Genomic DNA, 15,736 nt, shown 5'->3' on the forward strand with positions numbered 1-15,736 from the left:
AAATGAGTTCCATTTTCTGGCTCAATTCTCTCTGGAGTTCCATGTCTCCACAGGATTTATCTCCCTAGACCAAGAAAGGTGTTACATGCAGTTGCATGAGGAATTGGATAAGTTTCCAACCATCAAGTACTGCCTCTACCATAGTCAGCACATATTGCTTTACCAGATCGAGAACGAGGTAGAGTGATGTAGTCAATCTGCCAGGCTTCACCATACTTGTACTTGGTCACCGTACCACTAGGGCTTGATTCGCTTTGCCTGCTTAATAGCAGCACAAATGTCACAGTCATGGATGACTTGTGTGATAGCATCCATGGAAATGTCAATGGATCTCTCACGAGCCCATCAGTAGGTTACATCACTGCCTTGATGTGCTGACGAATCATGGGTCCATCAAGCTAAGAACAGCTCACCTTGGTGTTTCCAGTCAAGATCAAAATTAGAATTTGTGTCCATTTGGGAAACCCTTGCAGGTAGATCTGCCTGATGGTTGTGTTGTTGTTCCTCAGTACACTTGCTCTTAGATATGTGAGCAACCATGTGTCTCACTTTCACTGGAATTCTCTCAATATAAGCAGCAATGCTGCCCAGATAGGCTTTCCTTTTCTCTGCCATCCATTCTTTTTCCAGGCCTTTTAGCCAACTCCACAAGACATTGGCTACCATCCATGTGTGTAGAGATAAAGCTTCGGCCATCTCTCACGTTCAGCTACTTTGAGAGCTAGCTGGACAGCTTTTACCTCTGCAAATTGACTGGACTCTCCTTCTCCAACTCTTGCTTCTGCAACTCTGCATGTTGGATTCCACACTGCTGACTTCTTCCTTCGCTTGTTTCCAACAAGATGACAGGAACTGTCTGTGAACAAAGCATATTTCTTTTCATCATCAAGCAGATCACTGTAAGGAGGAGCTTCCTCAACACGAGTTACTTGTCTCCTCTGGAGGTTTTGCACAGCTTGTGCCTTCTGGCCAGTTTGTGATCACCTCTACCAAATCAAGCCTTTCAAGATTTCCCATTCGAGCTCTCTGTGTTATCAGAGCCATCCACTTAGACCAGGTAGCATCCGTTGCATGATGTGGTGACAAACTTTTGAACATCCAATTCAGAAGTGGCAATCTAGGAGCAAGAAGAGGTTGTGACTCAGTTCCAATCACTTTAGAAGCAGCTTTCACTCCTTCAGAAGCAGCAAAAATCTCTTTCTCTGTTGGAGTATAGTTTGATTCTGAGCCTCTGTAGCCACCATCCCAGAAACAATAGGACATGGTGCTCCACGTGTCTCACCTGGAGCTCTTTACCATAAGCACCAGGTTGGACCATTTTCACTCGTGGCCGTGTACAGAATGTTCTTAATGTCCACACCAGCCTGGAGAGGTCCTAGACCCATTGCTTGGACTAATTCTCACTTTATTCGGTCAAAGGCTGCTTGTTGCTCAGGACCCCACTGGAAATTGTTTCTCTTTTGAGTCACATCATAAAGAGGTTTCACAATTTGACTGTATCCAGGAATGTGTAGTCTCCAAAAATCCCACTATGCCTAAGAAATGTAGAGTTTCTTTCTTATTAATGGGATTTGCCATGGTGGGGACTCTGTTTACCACATCCACTGAAATGTGACGGTGATCATCTTGCCACAACACTCCCAGAAACTGGATTTCTCTGGCAGGACCTTTCACTTTGTCTCGCTTGATAGCAAAACTGGTTTGCAATAGAATATCAATTATTTTTTACGTTTCTCGAAGACTTCTTCAGCAGTTTCACCCCAGATGATGATGTCATCTATGAACTGAGTGTGTTCTGGAGCTCCACCTTTCTCCAAAGCATCATGGATCACTGCATGACAGATGGTTGAACTGTGAATCCACCCCTGGGGCAAACGATTGAAAATATATTCTATCCCTCTCCAGGAAAAGGCAAAATGAGGTCTGCATTCCTCTGCTCTGGGAATAGAGAAGAAAGCATTAGCAATGTCTATGGTAGCATACCATTTGGCCTGCTTGGATTCCAGCTCATATTGGAGTTCCATCATATCTGGTACAGCTGCACTAATGGGTGGAGTTACCTCATTCGAGGCATGGAAATCAACTGCCAGATGCCGTTCTCCATTCTGCTTTCGCACAAGCCAGATTGGACTGTTGAAAGGTGAATGAGTTGTGCTGATGACTTTCTGACTTTCCAACTGATGAATGAAGTTTTGAATGGGCCCCAAAGAGTCATGGTTGGTTCTGTATTGTCTTTGATGCAGTTTTAGAAACAACCGGCAACTTCACATCTTCTATCTCATGTTGTCCCACAACTGCAGAATCATCTGAAAGCTCCTCTGGTCCAATGGACAACTTCAATTTTCCTTCATCAATTGCTATAATTGTTATTCTAAAAGCCCATTTGTAACCCTTAGTGTCTTTGAAACACCCTTCTCTCAGAAAGTCAATTCCCAAAACACAAGGTGCATTTGGTCCCGTTACAATTGTACGTGACTTACACTGTTTCCTAGTTAAACTTATATCAACGTCTATCTTAGACAACTGTTGAGATCCACCAGTGACTCCCTGAATAGTTACACCTTCTGACCCTTGGTAAATTGATGGTATTATGGTGCACTGAGCTCCTATGTCAACCAAGGCCCTGTATTTCTGAAAGTTTGAAGTGCCAGGCCACTGGATCATAGAATAGAATCATAGAATCAACCAGGTTGGAAGAGACCTCCAAGATCATCCAGTCCAAACGATCACCCAGCCCTATCCAATAAACTAGACTATGGCACTAAGTGCCTCATCCAGTCTTCTCTTGAACGTCTCTAGCAATGGCAACTCCACAACCTCCCGAGGCAGCCCATTCCAATGGCCAATCACCCTCTCTGTGAAGAACTTACTCCTAATATTCAGCCTATACCTCCCCTGGCACAACTTGATGCTGTGTCCTCTTGTTCTGGTGCTAGTTGCCTGGGAGAAGAGACCAAGCCCCACCTGCCTACAACCTCCGCTCAGGTAGTTGTAGACAGCAATGAGGTCTCCCCTGAGCCTCCTCTTCTCCAGGCTAAACAACTCCATCTCCCTCAGCCTCTCCTCATAGGGTTTGTGTTCCAGGCCCCTCACCAGCTTCGTTGCCCTTCTCTGGACATGTTGCAGTACCTCAACATCCCTCTAGAATTGAGGAGCCCAGAACTGGGCACAGTACTCAAGGTATGGCCTGACCAGGGCTGAGTACAGGGGAAGAATAACCTCCCTTGTCCTGCTGGCTACACTATTCCCGATACAGGCCAGGATGCCATTGTCCTTCCTGGTCACCTGGGCACACTGCTGGCTCATGTTCAGCATACTATCAACCAGCACCCCCAGGTCCCTCTCCGCGTGGCTGCTCTCCTGCCACTCTGTCCTCAGCCTGTAGCACTGCTTGGGGTTGTTGTGGCCAAAGTGTAGAACCTTGAACTTAGCCTTGTTAAATTTCATCCCATTGGCCTCTGCCCACCCATCCAGCCTGTCCAGATTCCTCTGCAGGGCCCTTCTACCCTCCAACAGATCAACACCTGCTCCTAACATCGTGTCATCTGCAAACTTACTGATGATGGACTCAATTCCTTCATCTACATCATCAATAAAGATATTGAATAGGATGGGGCCCAGCACTGATCCCTGGGGGACACCACTAGTGGCTGGCTGCCAACTGGATGTGGCACCGTTCACCATCACTCTCTGGGCCCTCCAGCCAGATCTTGACCCATTTCAGAGTGAATCTGTCCAAACCATGAGCTGCCAGCTTTGCCAGGAGCTTCTTGTGGCAGACAGTGTCAAAGGCCTTGCTGAAATCCAGGTAGACTACATCCACAGCCTTCCCCACATTCACCAGGTGGGTAACCTGATCATAAAAGCAGATCAGGTTGGTCAGGCAGGACCTGCCCCTCCTGAATCCATTCTGGCTGGGCCTGATCGCCTGACCATCTTGCAGGTTCTGTGTGACTGTATTCAGAATGACCTGTTCCATAACCTTGACTGGCACCGAGGTCAGGTTGACAGGTCTGTAATTTCCTGGTTCCTCTTTCAGGCCCTTTTTGTGGATGGGTATCACATTGGCCAGCCTCTAGTCATCAGGGACCAAACCTGTGAGCCAGGACTGCTGATAAATGATGGAGAGTGGCTTGGCCAGCTCATCTGCCAGCTCTCTCAGCACCCTAGGATGGTTCCCATCAGGTCCCATGGACTTGTGAGGATCCAAGTGGGTCAGCAGGTCCCTTACTACTTGTTCCTGGATTACAGGGGGACTATACTGGTCCCTGACTCCATCTGCCAGTTCAGGAGGCCAGTTGTCCTGAAGACAATCTGTCCCACTATTGAAGACTGAGGTAAAGAAGGTGTTAAGTATCTCTGCCTTTTCCTCATCTTTTGTTACTATATTCCCCTCCACATCCAATAAGGAGTGGAGGTTGTCCTTGCCTCTTCTTTTGTCATTAATATATTTGTAGAAATATTTTTTATTCTCCTTTACGGCCGTGGCCAGTCGAACTTCTAAATGGGCTTTTGCCTCTCTAATTTTTTTCCTACAAGACTTAGCAATGTCCTTAAACTCATCCTGGGATACCTCCGCTTTTTTCCAAAGGTGATACACACTCTTTTTTTCCCTTAATTCATTTAGAAGCTCCTTGTTCATTCAGTCTGGTTGTCTCCCGCGTCGGCGCCTTTTCCGGCACATTGGGACAGCCTGTTTTTGTGTCTTCAAGAGTTCTTTCTTGAAGTAAGTCCAGCCCTCCTGAACCCCTTTGTTTGTAAGGGCTGTTTCCCAAGGAACTTTCTGAGTTAGTTCCTTGAATAACACAAATTCTGTCCTTCGGAAGTCCGGGGTGGAGGTTTTGGTGCTGCCCCTCCTGGTTTCACCATATATTGAAAACTCAATTATTTCGTGGTCATTGGACCCCAGGCAGCCTCCCACCACCACATCTCCCACCAGCCCTTCTCTATTTGTAAACAGCAAGTCGAGCAGGGCTGAACCCCTGGTAGGCTCGCATAACAGCTGGGATAGGAAGCTATCCTCCATACACTCCAGGAACCTTCTAGACTGCCTCTTCTCTGCAGTGTTCAATTCTCAGCAGATGTCTGGCAGATTAAAGTCACCCACAAGAACACATTGTACGCATTCCAGTAAATTCTGTTACCTCTATTATCCTTTACTTCCCCCTGGTGGAAGGCAGGGCACCCCTAATTGTGGGGATTACATCCACATGTACAGCTGGCACAATATCCTCTACCAGAGTGGGAATCACTGTTGGAGCTAATAGAGTTGTCCTGGGAAACCAAAGAAGTGACATCTACCCTTTTGGTATTGCTATCAGGCTCTGCCATTCTGCAGTTCCCATAATCTCCTGAAAAGATCAGAAGTTGGTTGACCATGCCACCTCTTCATGTTTTCACCAAACTGGTCATGCAGAATTATCCAGATACTCCCATGTGATTGTCCTTGTTGTCTGTTTTGGTTTGACCTGTTCTGAAAGGGCTGCCTTGAAGGATGTCTGTTTCTGAGAGCTGAAACTTGTATTTTTAAAACCCGGCGGGGCTGAGCGCGTGACGCCATTTTGGCTGGTGAGCTAGGCTGCTTGCCTGATTGCACGTGCCAGGTCAGCTGACAGGGTACAGGGGGAAAAAAAAAAAAACAAAACCAAAAAAAAACTCTCAATAAAATCTCCGATCTCAAGATCTCTTTCCAGCAGGTACCTACCATGGTAACAACTCGGACAAAGGGTGTTAAACATGCAGTAGGTTCCCAGACTGAGTCTCTCTACAACCATGCTGGTGTTCAGGCTTCTAGCTGCAGTGAGCGTTCGAGCCTGGCACTTGGTGTGGAGGATGAAGGAGACACCTGTGTCAGGTGTGACCAGGTGAATTGTCTCTTAAATTTAGTAGCTGACCTGAAAGCGGAGGTAGCAAGGCTCATGACCATACGAGAATGTGAAAGGGAGTTGGATATGTGGGAACAGGCTTTGAAACCCCCTCCAGTTGAGGGGAGCAGTGGAGGATGGATACAGGTCCCTGTCAGGGGAAGCAAAGGGAATGCACCCTGACCCTCTTCCCCTCCCCCGCTGCCCTTGAGCAATAACTATGAGACTCTGCAGGATGAGGGCAATGTGGATGAGAGTATTGTAGAGGAATCAATCAAGGAGATGCCAAAGACGAAGCAGCCCCCCCAAACCTTAAGGACCAGTGCTACAAAGAAAAAGAGAAAGGCTATAGTTATTGGAGACTCTCTCTTGAGGGGAACAGAGGGACCCATATGTCATCCCGACCCATCCCACAGGGAGGTGTGCTGCCTACCTGGGGCCCGGGTGAGGGACATCACCCAAAGGTTACCTAAACTAATCCAGCCCTCTGACTATTACCCATTGCTGGTAATCCAGGCTGGAAGTGAAGAAATTGAAAAGAGCAGCACCAGGAAGATTAAAAAGGAATTTAAGGCCCTTGGGAAATCGATTGACGGGGCAGGAGCTCAAGTGGTGTTCTGCTCAGTTCCCTCAGCAGCAGTGGTGTACACTGAGAGAAACAGGAAAACCCACACCATCAACAGTTGGCTTAGGAGATGGTGCCAGCAGCGGAATTTTGGCTTCTTTGATCACGGGGCAACTCTTACTGCACCCGACCTGCTGGACCAAGTTGGGTTGAATTTATCTAGAAAGGGTAAGAGGGTGCTGACACTGGGCTTGGCAAGACTCATTGGGAGGGCTTTAAACTAGGTCTGAAGGGGTGGGTGTGGAAACCAGTCTCCCTGGAGAGGAGGGAGGACCACATAAACTGGTGAAATCAGCAGCGCAGCTGAAGTGCATTTACACCAATGCACGCAGTGTGGGCAACAAACAAGATGAACTGGAACTCTTGGTTCACCAGGAGAACTATGGCCATTGGAATGTGCTGCCAGGGAGGTGGTGGAGTCACCATCCCTGGAGGTGTTCAAGAGGGGATTGGACGTGGCACTTGGTGCCATGGTTTAGATAGTCGTGAGGTTTAGGGTGACAGGTTGGACTCGACGATCTTTGAGGTCTCTTCCAGCCGTCTTGATTCTATGATTCTATGATTCTATGATTGTATCCATCTGGAGGAAGAGGAATCAGCATCATCCCCCTTCACCAAGTTGGATATTATGGAGAAGTCACCATATGCCTGGAATTATGCCACCAAATACTGGAAAACTTGTCCCAACTTGCCATTCTTTGGCAAGTTTTCTTCCACTCTCCTTTCTGGAGTGAGGAACAAAGGCCCAGGCACCAAACTGCCTTGTAAGAGGTAAACAACTACATGTACCCATCGCATGAGACACTCATGCTTCTTCCTTTTATGGGCATAATTCTAGCTTCATGCTTTCTCTAGGCTAAAGCAGGGTGTTGATAAGAATGCCCATTGGCCAAATCCAGCCTTGAGAAATTTATAAGTATTGCCACACTTGTAAACAAGTTGCTCTTTCCTTTTGCTCTCTCCTTTTGCTCTCTCCTTTTGCTTTCCAGAGCTTTGCATGCTCTTGCTTTGCTTGAGCTTTGTAAGCTCGCAGCACTTAAGCTATCGTCTGTAATTCTTCTCGTTCCCAAATTCAAGCATACTAGCAGCCTCTTCAACATGGAGAAGAAGCCAGTGTCCTGAGAAGACCACCTTGCCTCAGTTTGCCCAAGGAACCTGCAAGGGAGATCCCTTTACTGGAAGCTACAGAAGGCTACAGCATCAAAAGCTCAGTTGTGTCTTAAGGAGGACTGGACTCCCCAGGGTAAGCTTTAGCCCAGAGCAGGAGAGACTAGCCCAAGCCCAGTAGTCCAACATCTGCTATAGCTATAAGCAGCAGACCGAGTAGCCACGACCTTCTGTGTAGTGGTTCACATAAGCAGGAACCACGCTCAGCCACCCTGCGAAACCCTGCTGTCCGTGGGAGACAAACGGGGCCACCTGCTTGGCTGCTCCACAGCCCCCTGCCACTAGGGCAACATAAAGTCAGGAATTCCCGAGAGAGAGGGAGTCCTGTCCTTTCCTTGGAGTTCAGGCCAAAGACTGCCTTGTAACCTTAAACAGGAAGAAGTCGCCAATAAGGTTCAGCATTGTCAGCTAGTCTGAGCTGAGCCAAAGGAAACAGTCACTCCGTGTAACCACACCCCTTACCCAAAGCCCATCACCACCAGGACTGGAGACATCCAACCCCTCCTACCAGGAACCATTGCCCAGCCTCGCCATGCAGGCCAATCCTGTGAGGGACGACCCCGTGAGGGATGACCCTGAAGGATCTGGTCCTGCCTCACAGGACCACTTCCCCAGGACTGGCCCTGCCTGGCCGACCTTGTTCAGGGAGTCGCATTGCCCCTGCCAGCCCCCAGCCACAGTTTCACTGTGGGACCACCCTGCCAAGGGAAGCTGCTGACTGTCAAAAGTCTTGCCCCTCCCGAAGAGGTAGGAGGAGAAAGAAAGACACTGTCTGGAGGGAAGCCCCCTCTCACAGCCTGCCAGAGACTCAGCCACAGCCTCAGCCCTGGGAGCCTTCTCCCACTCAGAATGGACCAGACCTGGGCAGACAGTGAGCAGCCAGCATAACCCAGTAGCTTGCTTCGCTACAAAGACACAGTGTACCTTTTCATGTGTGCAACACTCACTAAATTTCATTTCAAAGCACCTGCCCCTAGCAGTATGACATTCTAGCTTGAATTGCCTCGATAGCACAGTAAATCTTTCTGTGTATATAGCTGTGCTGGTTTGAGGCCAGACAGATCCTCTCTTGCCCTGAGAGGGACAAAAGAATGACACTCACTCAAATGGATTGGAGAGTGATGGAAAGAAAAGCAATTGGTGAAACTACAAAAACTACAAGCATAGTAGTAAAGATATCCCAAAGTGTACAGAATCCCTTTTACAACACTCAAAGACCTCCCAACTCTTCCATTCTGTTCAACTGAGGGTCTACCCAAAACCCCCAGGGCTCTTTCTTCCCCTCCACACTGCTAGGCTAGTCTCAGGCTGGCCAAGTCTGAGACTGCTCCCCCACACCCCCCCTTTCTCCTCCTGGCATTGGGCCTAGATATGTCTAAGAGTCCTTGAGATACTCCCCCACTGTTACCTGATAGGGAAGCATCTCTCATGGGAGCAGAGAAGGAAGAAAGAGGAAGAAAGAAGGGTGCAGGACTTATGGGTAGAAATACATCGTTTCTTATGTCCACCTTATTGGGTTGAACACTCGGGACACTGGGTGTGTAACTTGTGTGGCAGTAACAGGAAGCACCCAGCCTAAACTGCCACAATAGCTGAAGCCGCCAAGCATCTTGTCAAGTCACCGTCTGGTGGATTGGCATTGGAACTGCACCCTTCATTCCCTTAATAAGACATTAATTCTGTAAATATTCTAATTGGGTCAAATTTTACATACTAAAGCAGTTACGGGATGTAATTTCACAACTGTGCACTAGAATCTATATATAAAATACTGATTAGTTAGTTATTAATAATTTTAAATAATTAATAAATTATTTTTCATAATGCATATTTCATAATCATTAATTAATAACCTCTCCATCACACTTATGGAGCTTTTAAAATCCTCCTTCAGCTCTTTTATAGAATTCTAAATATTTCTAATTAGAGTTCCAATGGCTGAAACCAAAGAAACACCAGTGAGACTGTCCTCCAATTGCCTCATTTGCTCAGTGAAATGGCCAACAGTGGGAGGCACTCCACCATAATTTCTTGCCACAATTCTGCTTGCCAGAATGGTAGCATAATTAGGAGGAGCAAGCTAAATGAGTTTTTTGCAAGGCCTGTTCCCACAGGAATTTCATCAGGATTTGGTGTTTTATGATCTCCATACATTACTTCTCTCACAACAAACTCTCTCAAATGCTTAATTCCCTCATTCATCGTTTTCCAAGGCTTAGGGTTCCACGGTAAATCATCTCTGCTGGGGTAGGTCATAAGGACTGCCAATAGGAGGTGTGCCCACAGAGAAACTTTACCAAGGCACCTGCCTAAGTGCCTGTCTATGCCTGTATCTTTGAAAACGTCCCAAACTGAGAAGCTGACTTGTCATCTACCACTAAGGCTGGAGCTCCTGTATCAAAGCACCTTCATAGCTAAGTCAGGATGGGCTTAGTGTCTCCTCTGATGTAATCTTTCCTGACATGCCTAATTTAGAGAGGCAAAAGCCCAGTTAGAACTTAAACTCACCACTGCTGTGAAATATAATAAAAAGCATTTTTATAAATATTTTAATGGTAAAAAGAGGGGCAAGAAGAACCTCCACTCTTTAATGGACCTGGAGGGAAACATTGTAACTAAAGATGAGGAAAAGGCTGAGGTTCTAAATACATTCTTTGCCTCAATTTTCAACAGTAAGGCAGGAGGACATCAGGATAAATGGCCTCCCCTATTGGTAGATGGGGTCAGAGAGCAGTGTAGTACCCCTGACTTCCATGAGGAATTAGTTTGGGACTTGCTGAGCCACTTCCATGCTCACAAGTCCATGGGACCAAATGGGATCCATCCTAGGGTACTGAGAGAGCTGGCAGATGAGCTCACCAAGCCTCTCCATCATTTTCCACCAGTCCTGGCTCACTGGAGAGGTTCCACGTGTCTGGAAGCTGGTCAATGTGGTGCCCATCCACAAGGGCTGGACGGATGAACCTGGAAACTACAGGCCTGTCAGCCTAACCTCAGTGCCAGGGAAAATTATTGAGCAGATCGTCTTGGGGGCAATCACTGCGCACCTGCTGGATGGACAAGGGATCAGGTCTAGCCAACATGGATTTAGGAAGGGCAGGTCCTGCCTCACCAACCTGATCTCCTTCTACGGCCAGGTGACCTGCATGGTGGATGTGGGAAAGGCTGTTAATATAGTCTACCTCGAATTCAGCAAGGCCTTTGACACTGTCCCCCACAGCAAACTCCTGGCCAAGCTGACAGCCTGTGGCTTGGACAGCAGCACTCTGTCCTGGGTTAGGAATTGGCTGGAGGGCCGAGCCCAGAGAGTGGTGGTGAACAGTGCCACATCCAGCTGGAGGCCAGTCAGCTAGTGGTGTCCCCCAGTGATCAGTTCTGGGCCCCGTCTGTTGAATATCTTTATTGATGATCTGGATGAGGGGATTGAGTCAGTCATCAGTAAATTTGCAGATGACACCAAGTTGGGAGCAGGTGTTGATCAGTTAGAGGGTAGAAGGGTTCTGCAGAGGGACCTTGAGCAGTTGGACATATGGGCAGAGTCCAACATGATGGCATTTAACAAGTCCAAGTGCTGGGTGCTGCACTTTGGCCACAACAACCCTATGCAGTGCTACAGACTGGGGTCAGAGTGGCTGGAGAGCAGCCAGGCAGAAAGAGACCTGGGGGTACTGACTGACAGCTGGCTGAACATGAGCCAGCAGTGTGCCCAGGTGGCCAAGAAGGCCAATGGCATCCTGGCCTGCATCAAGAATAGTGTGGCCAGCAGGAACAGGGAAGTTACTGTGCCCCTATACTCAGCACTGGTTAGGCTGCACCTTGAGTACTGTGTCCAGTTCTGGGCCCTCAATTTAAGAAGGACATTGAGATTCTTGAATTCGTCCAGAGAAAGGCAACGAGGCTGGGGAGAGGCCTTGAACACAAACCCTATGAGGAGAGGTTGAAGGAGCTGGGATTGTTTAGTCTGGAAAAGAGGAGGCTCAGGGGTAACCTCATTGCTGTCTACAACTGCCTGAAGAGAGGTTGTAGCCAGGAGGGGGTTGGTCTCTTTTCCCAGGCAACCAGCACCAGATCAAGAGGACACAGTTTCAAGCTGCACCAAGGGAAGCTTAGGCTCGAGGTGAGGAGAAAGTTCTTCACGGAGAGAGTTGTTAGCCGTTGGAATGTGCTGCCCAGGGAGGTAGTGGAGTCATTATCCCTGCAGATGTTCAAGAGGGGATTGGACGTGGCACTTGGTGACACGGTCTAGTAGTCATGAGGTCTTGGGTGACAGGTTGGACTTTGATGATCCTTGAGGTCTTCTCCAACCTTATGATTCTGTGATTTCCTCTCTGGGTGCATTAGCTGACTGTATATCATCCTCATCATCATCATCTTCTTCAACCTTGTGTCCCCATACTCCTACTGCAAGTCTCCATGCAATTTCCTGGAGTTCAGAGGCACCTCCAGCAGTTCTTAATTTCACCAGGACTCATATCCTGTCCCACATCTCCACCATCCATGGGTGGTCTCATGAAGTCTGCCAGACTTTTAAGGCTAACTTTCTCTTCCTCATCAGAAGCATCCTTCTTAACAGAAGGTCCCTGAACAGAAGGATTCTGACCTCATTCTGCACCTTCTGCACCTTCTCCTGCAGCATCTGCATCTCCTGTAGCTCCATTGCACTTTCCGGTCAGAGCAGCAATTAAATTAATTGGTTTAGCTTTCAAGTTCACAACAGAATCAGCAGAAACAAAGAGATTCTGTGCAGAGACAGTGGGTAATCTTTGAGACCCTGTTGCTGCTGCTGCTTCCATTTCAGCAGCAGAGGGAGGAAGACTGTACCTCTTTAATGTAGGCTGATTGTGTAGCCACATTAGTCATCTTAGGTCCTGGCAGAGTTCCTGCAGCCTCTGGCTCAGAGTCAAAACTGCTGCTTCTGTTGGCATTCAGAGCCGCTCTCCCAATAGCTTTCGCCTGTCTGCATTTGATTGTCAGCTCCTGTATGCTATAATCTGAGTCTGTACCTGCCTCAGGATCTATCTGAGCTTTTCTGTGTCTTCTTTTGCATTTGTGTAGGCTGCTAGAATAAGTAGCTCCATGCATCTTGTGATACAGTGCTATCAACAGGCATATAATCACTATAACAAACATCTGATTCAAGCATAGCATATAAATCATTTTAGGGTTCCATCAGTTCACATAACCTTCTACAACAGGAATAGTAAATTCATATAGTTCTGCTGGCAGATTTACAGTCGAGTACTGCGATAAAACCAAGACAATACCCAATAACTTTCTGTAACTTGTTCCTAAACCAAAGAAATGTTTATATGCCACATATCTTACAATTTTTTCTTTCATAGCAGAAACAGCCCATTTATAAATTACCACAGACAGGACATAATATATAACATGCCACAGGATCCAAAGCAACTTCATTCTACTTCCTAATCTGAGCAGAAATAAATCAAACAAGCAATTGCCCTACGTTGGAAAGTGCTAAAATTAATTGTTGTAGTGTGGTGGGCTGAAATTCCCTTTCCACATTAACAACTCCAGACTACCTCAGTTCAGAAGCAAATGAAGCTGTATTTACAGGCAGAACTACAATCTATAATGAAAGGCAATGAGTATGTACAAATATACACTATTCACAACATTCACAAATATGTACAATTAACAGAAAAACACAACAAAACCTGTGGCCTCAGAGGGGTCCTGCTTCTTTCCCAACCCCCCCTCCCTTCTTCCCAGAGCTAGCAGGCAAAGGAGAAAAGAGCCAAGAAGCATAGAGGTTGTTAAACTTAACTTTCAAGGTCAGTATGCCAGTATGTTATCTGCGAAGAACAAAGCGCAGAAGAGAAATGCAGACTGCCCAGAAAAGAAACACCAGACAGTCAGACTGAGAGACTGCCTGTACTTTGTTTTGAGTACTGACTCTTCAACATTTCTATCTCTCCAATGGAAGTGTTTAGAATAATCATTATTTTGCTTTCTGATACCCAATTGTGATTTATTTACATTCTTTTACCTTTCTTCTTGAACTTTGTGAAGAAAAATTAAAAGTATAGCCTTAAATCTGCCACACTAATGTACCACTGAAACTTTAAAGAATTAACATTCTAGTGGAATATAGATATGAGAAGACAGACATGAGTATAGACAGATAACACTCTACAATAAGAAGATATCTTTTTTTTCAGAAATCAAATGATGCAGAGATAATATAGAACCATAGAATCATAGAATCAGTCAGCGTTGGAAGGGACCACAAGGATGATCTAGTTTCAACCCTCCTGCCATGGCCAGGGACACCTCACACTACATCAGGCTGGCCAGAGCCTCATCCAGCTTGGCCTTAAACACCTCCAGGGATGGGGCCTCAACCACCTCCAGGTTCTCACCGCTCTCATGGGGAAGAACTTCTTCCTCATGTCCAGCCTGAATCTCCCCACTTCCAGCTTCATTCCATTCCCCCTAGTCCTATCACTACCTGATAGCCTAAAAAGTCCCTCCCCAGCTTTCTTGTAGCCCCCTTCAGATACTGGAAGGCCACAATAAGGTCACCTCAGAGCCTTCTTTTCTCCAGACTGAACAGCCCCAACACTTTCAGTCTGTCCTCATAGGAGAGGTGCTCCAGCCCTCTGATCATGCTCATGGCCCTTCTCTGGACATGTTCCAGTACGTCCATATCCCTCTATATAGAGGAGGAGAAGCCTAGGTATTTTTTTTTTCAGAAAACATTTATTTTATGTGGTGAAATGCATTTATTTACACACACACACACACAATCATCCTTTAACGGGACTGAGAAAAGCCTCTTGGTACACTGAGACTGATCTCTTTTTGATTAATTTTACAGCAAAAGGTCAAGCTATATCTATTAAGTATGTTTATACAGAAAAGTGTCAGACATACTTGGTTACATGAGATTGACATCTGTGTCTTGTAAGATAATGATCTTGAGACACAGAGTGTACCTCTGATGAAGCTAATAGAATTGACTTTTTTGAACCCTTTTGTTTCCTCCCAGATCTTAACCCAAGAGGAACTGGGTTAATGTTTCAAGAAAACTGTCCTAATTTTGGATGCTTTATGAGAAATTATGGTCTGTGAAGTTTACATTTTCTTTTGTGTGGCAATATGAGTTGTTTAGTCTTGTGCTTTGCTAGAATCCACTTGCAAAATTTGTTTGGGGTTTTTTGTGTTGTTTTTTGTTTGTTTGCTTATGCATTTTGCTTGGTTTTGTTTTGTTTTGTGTTTTTTTTTATTGATTTGGGGTTTCATTTTTACCTTTTTGTTTGTTGGTTGCTTTTTGTGGGGGGTTGTGGTTTTGTAGAGAGTAGGTTTCTGTGAATTAAAAAAGTTTCAGTTAAGAAAAACAGTGAAGCTGAAAGAAAACAGGTATCTTTCTTCAGGTCTGAAATCAAACCAAGAAGAATCCAAAGAAAAGCTTGGACACTTGAAGATTTCCTTTTCCTGTCTATCCTTACTATTTGACATGATAGACGATAACAATTCTCTCTATAACTTGGTGTAAACTCAGAGGTATCTAATACGTGATAGGCAAGAAAAATCTACATCTGAAACTCATCTGAACTGGTGCACAATACTGCAGTTTTAAAAGTGTTAGCAACCCTCATTTAAATCCTTTGCCATGAATTGTTTGTTTGAGGATTGTGCCCATCTCTCCTCATCAAGTAGATATTTTGCACTGCTGTAGGTTTTCAAACGATTTGTAACTTCACCACCGCTAGGTCACCTGAGTGGATGGTTGACTTCTTAGGACCATTGAATGTAGTGCAAATTCACTTTTTATCACAATTACAGAAACACCTGTTCTTAACAAACTCTGTTAATCATCTAGAAATTCGGTTATTAACTGGATTCAAGATGGTGTCCTTACCCACAAGAAAAAAAAATCAAAACCAAAAGCAGAAAGCACAACAGTGTTTCAGTTATTAAACACAGTTTCCTTTTTAGGCTGAAGCACTGTGAGTTTCCATACTAAAGCTGAAGAACTAAACTAAATCTAGCAAGAATGGATTGGAGCTTTTCATCTGATCTAAATTTTTCCATATAAAAACCTTGTCTATATAAA

This window comes from Indicator indicator, chromosome Z (genome assembly GCF_027791375.1).
Source record: "Indicator indicator isolate 239-I01 chromosome Z, UM_Iind_1.1, whole genome shotgun sequence".
Lineage (NCBI taxonomy): Eukaryota > Metazoa > Chordata > Aves > Piciformes > Indicatoridae > Indicator > Indicator indicator.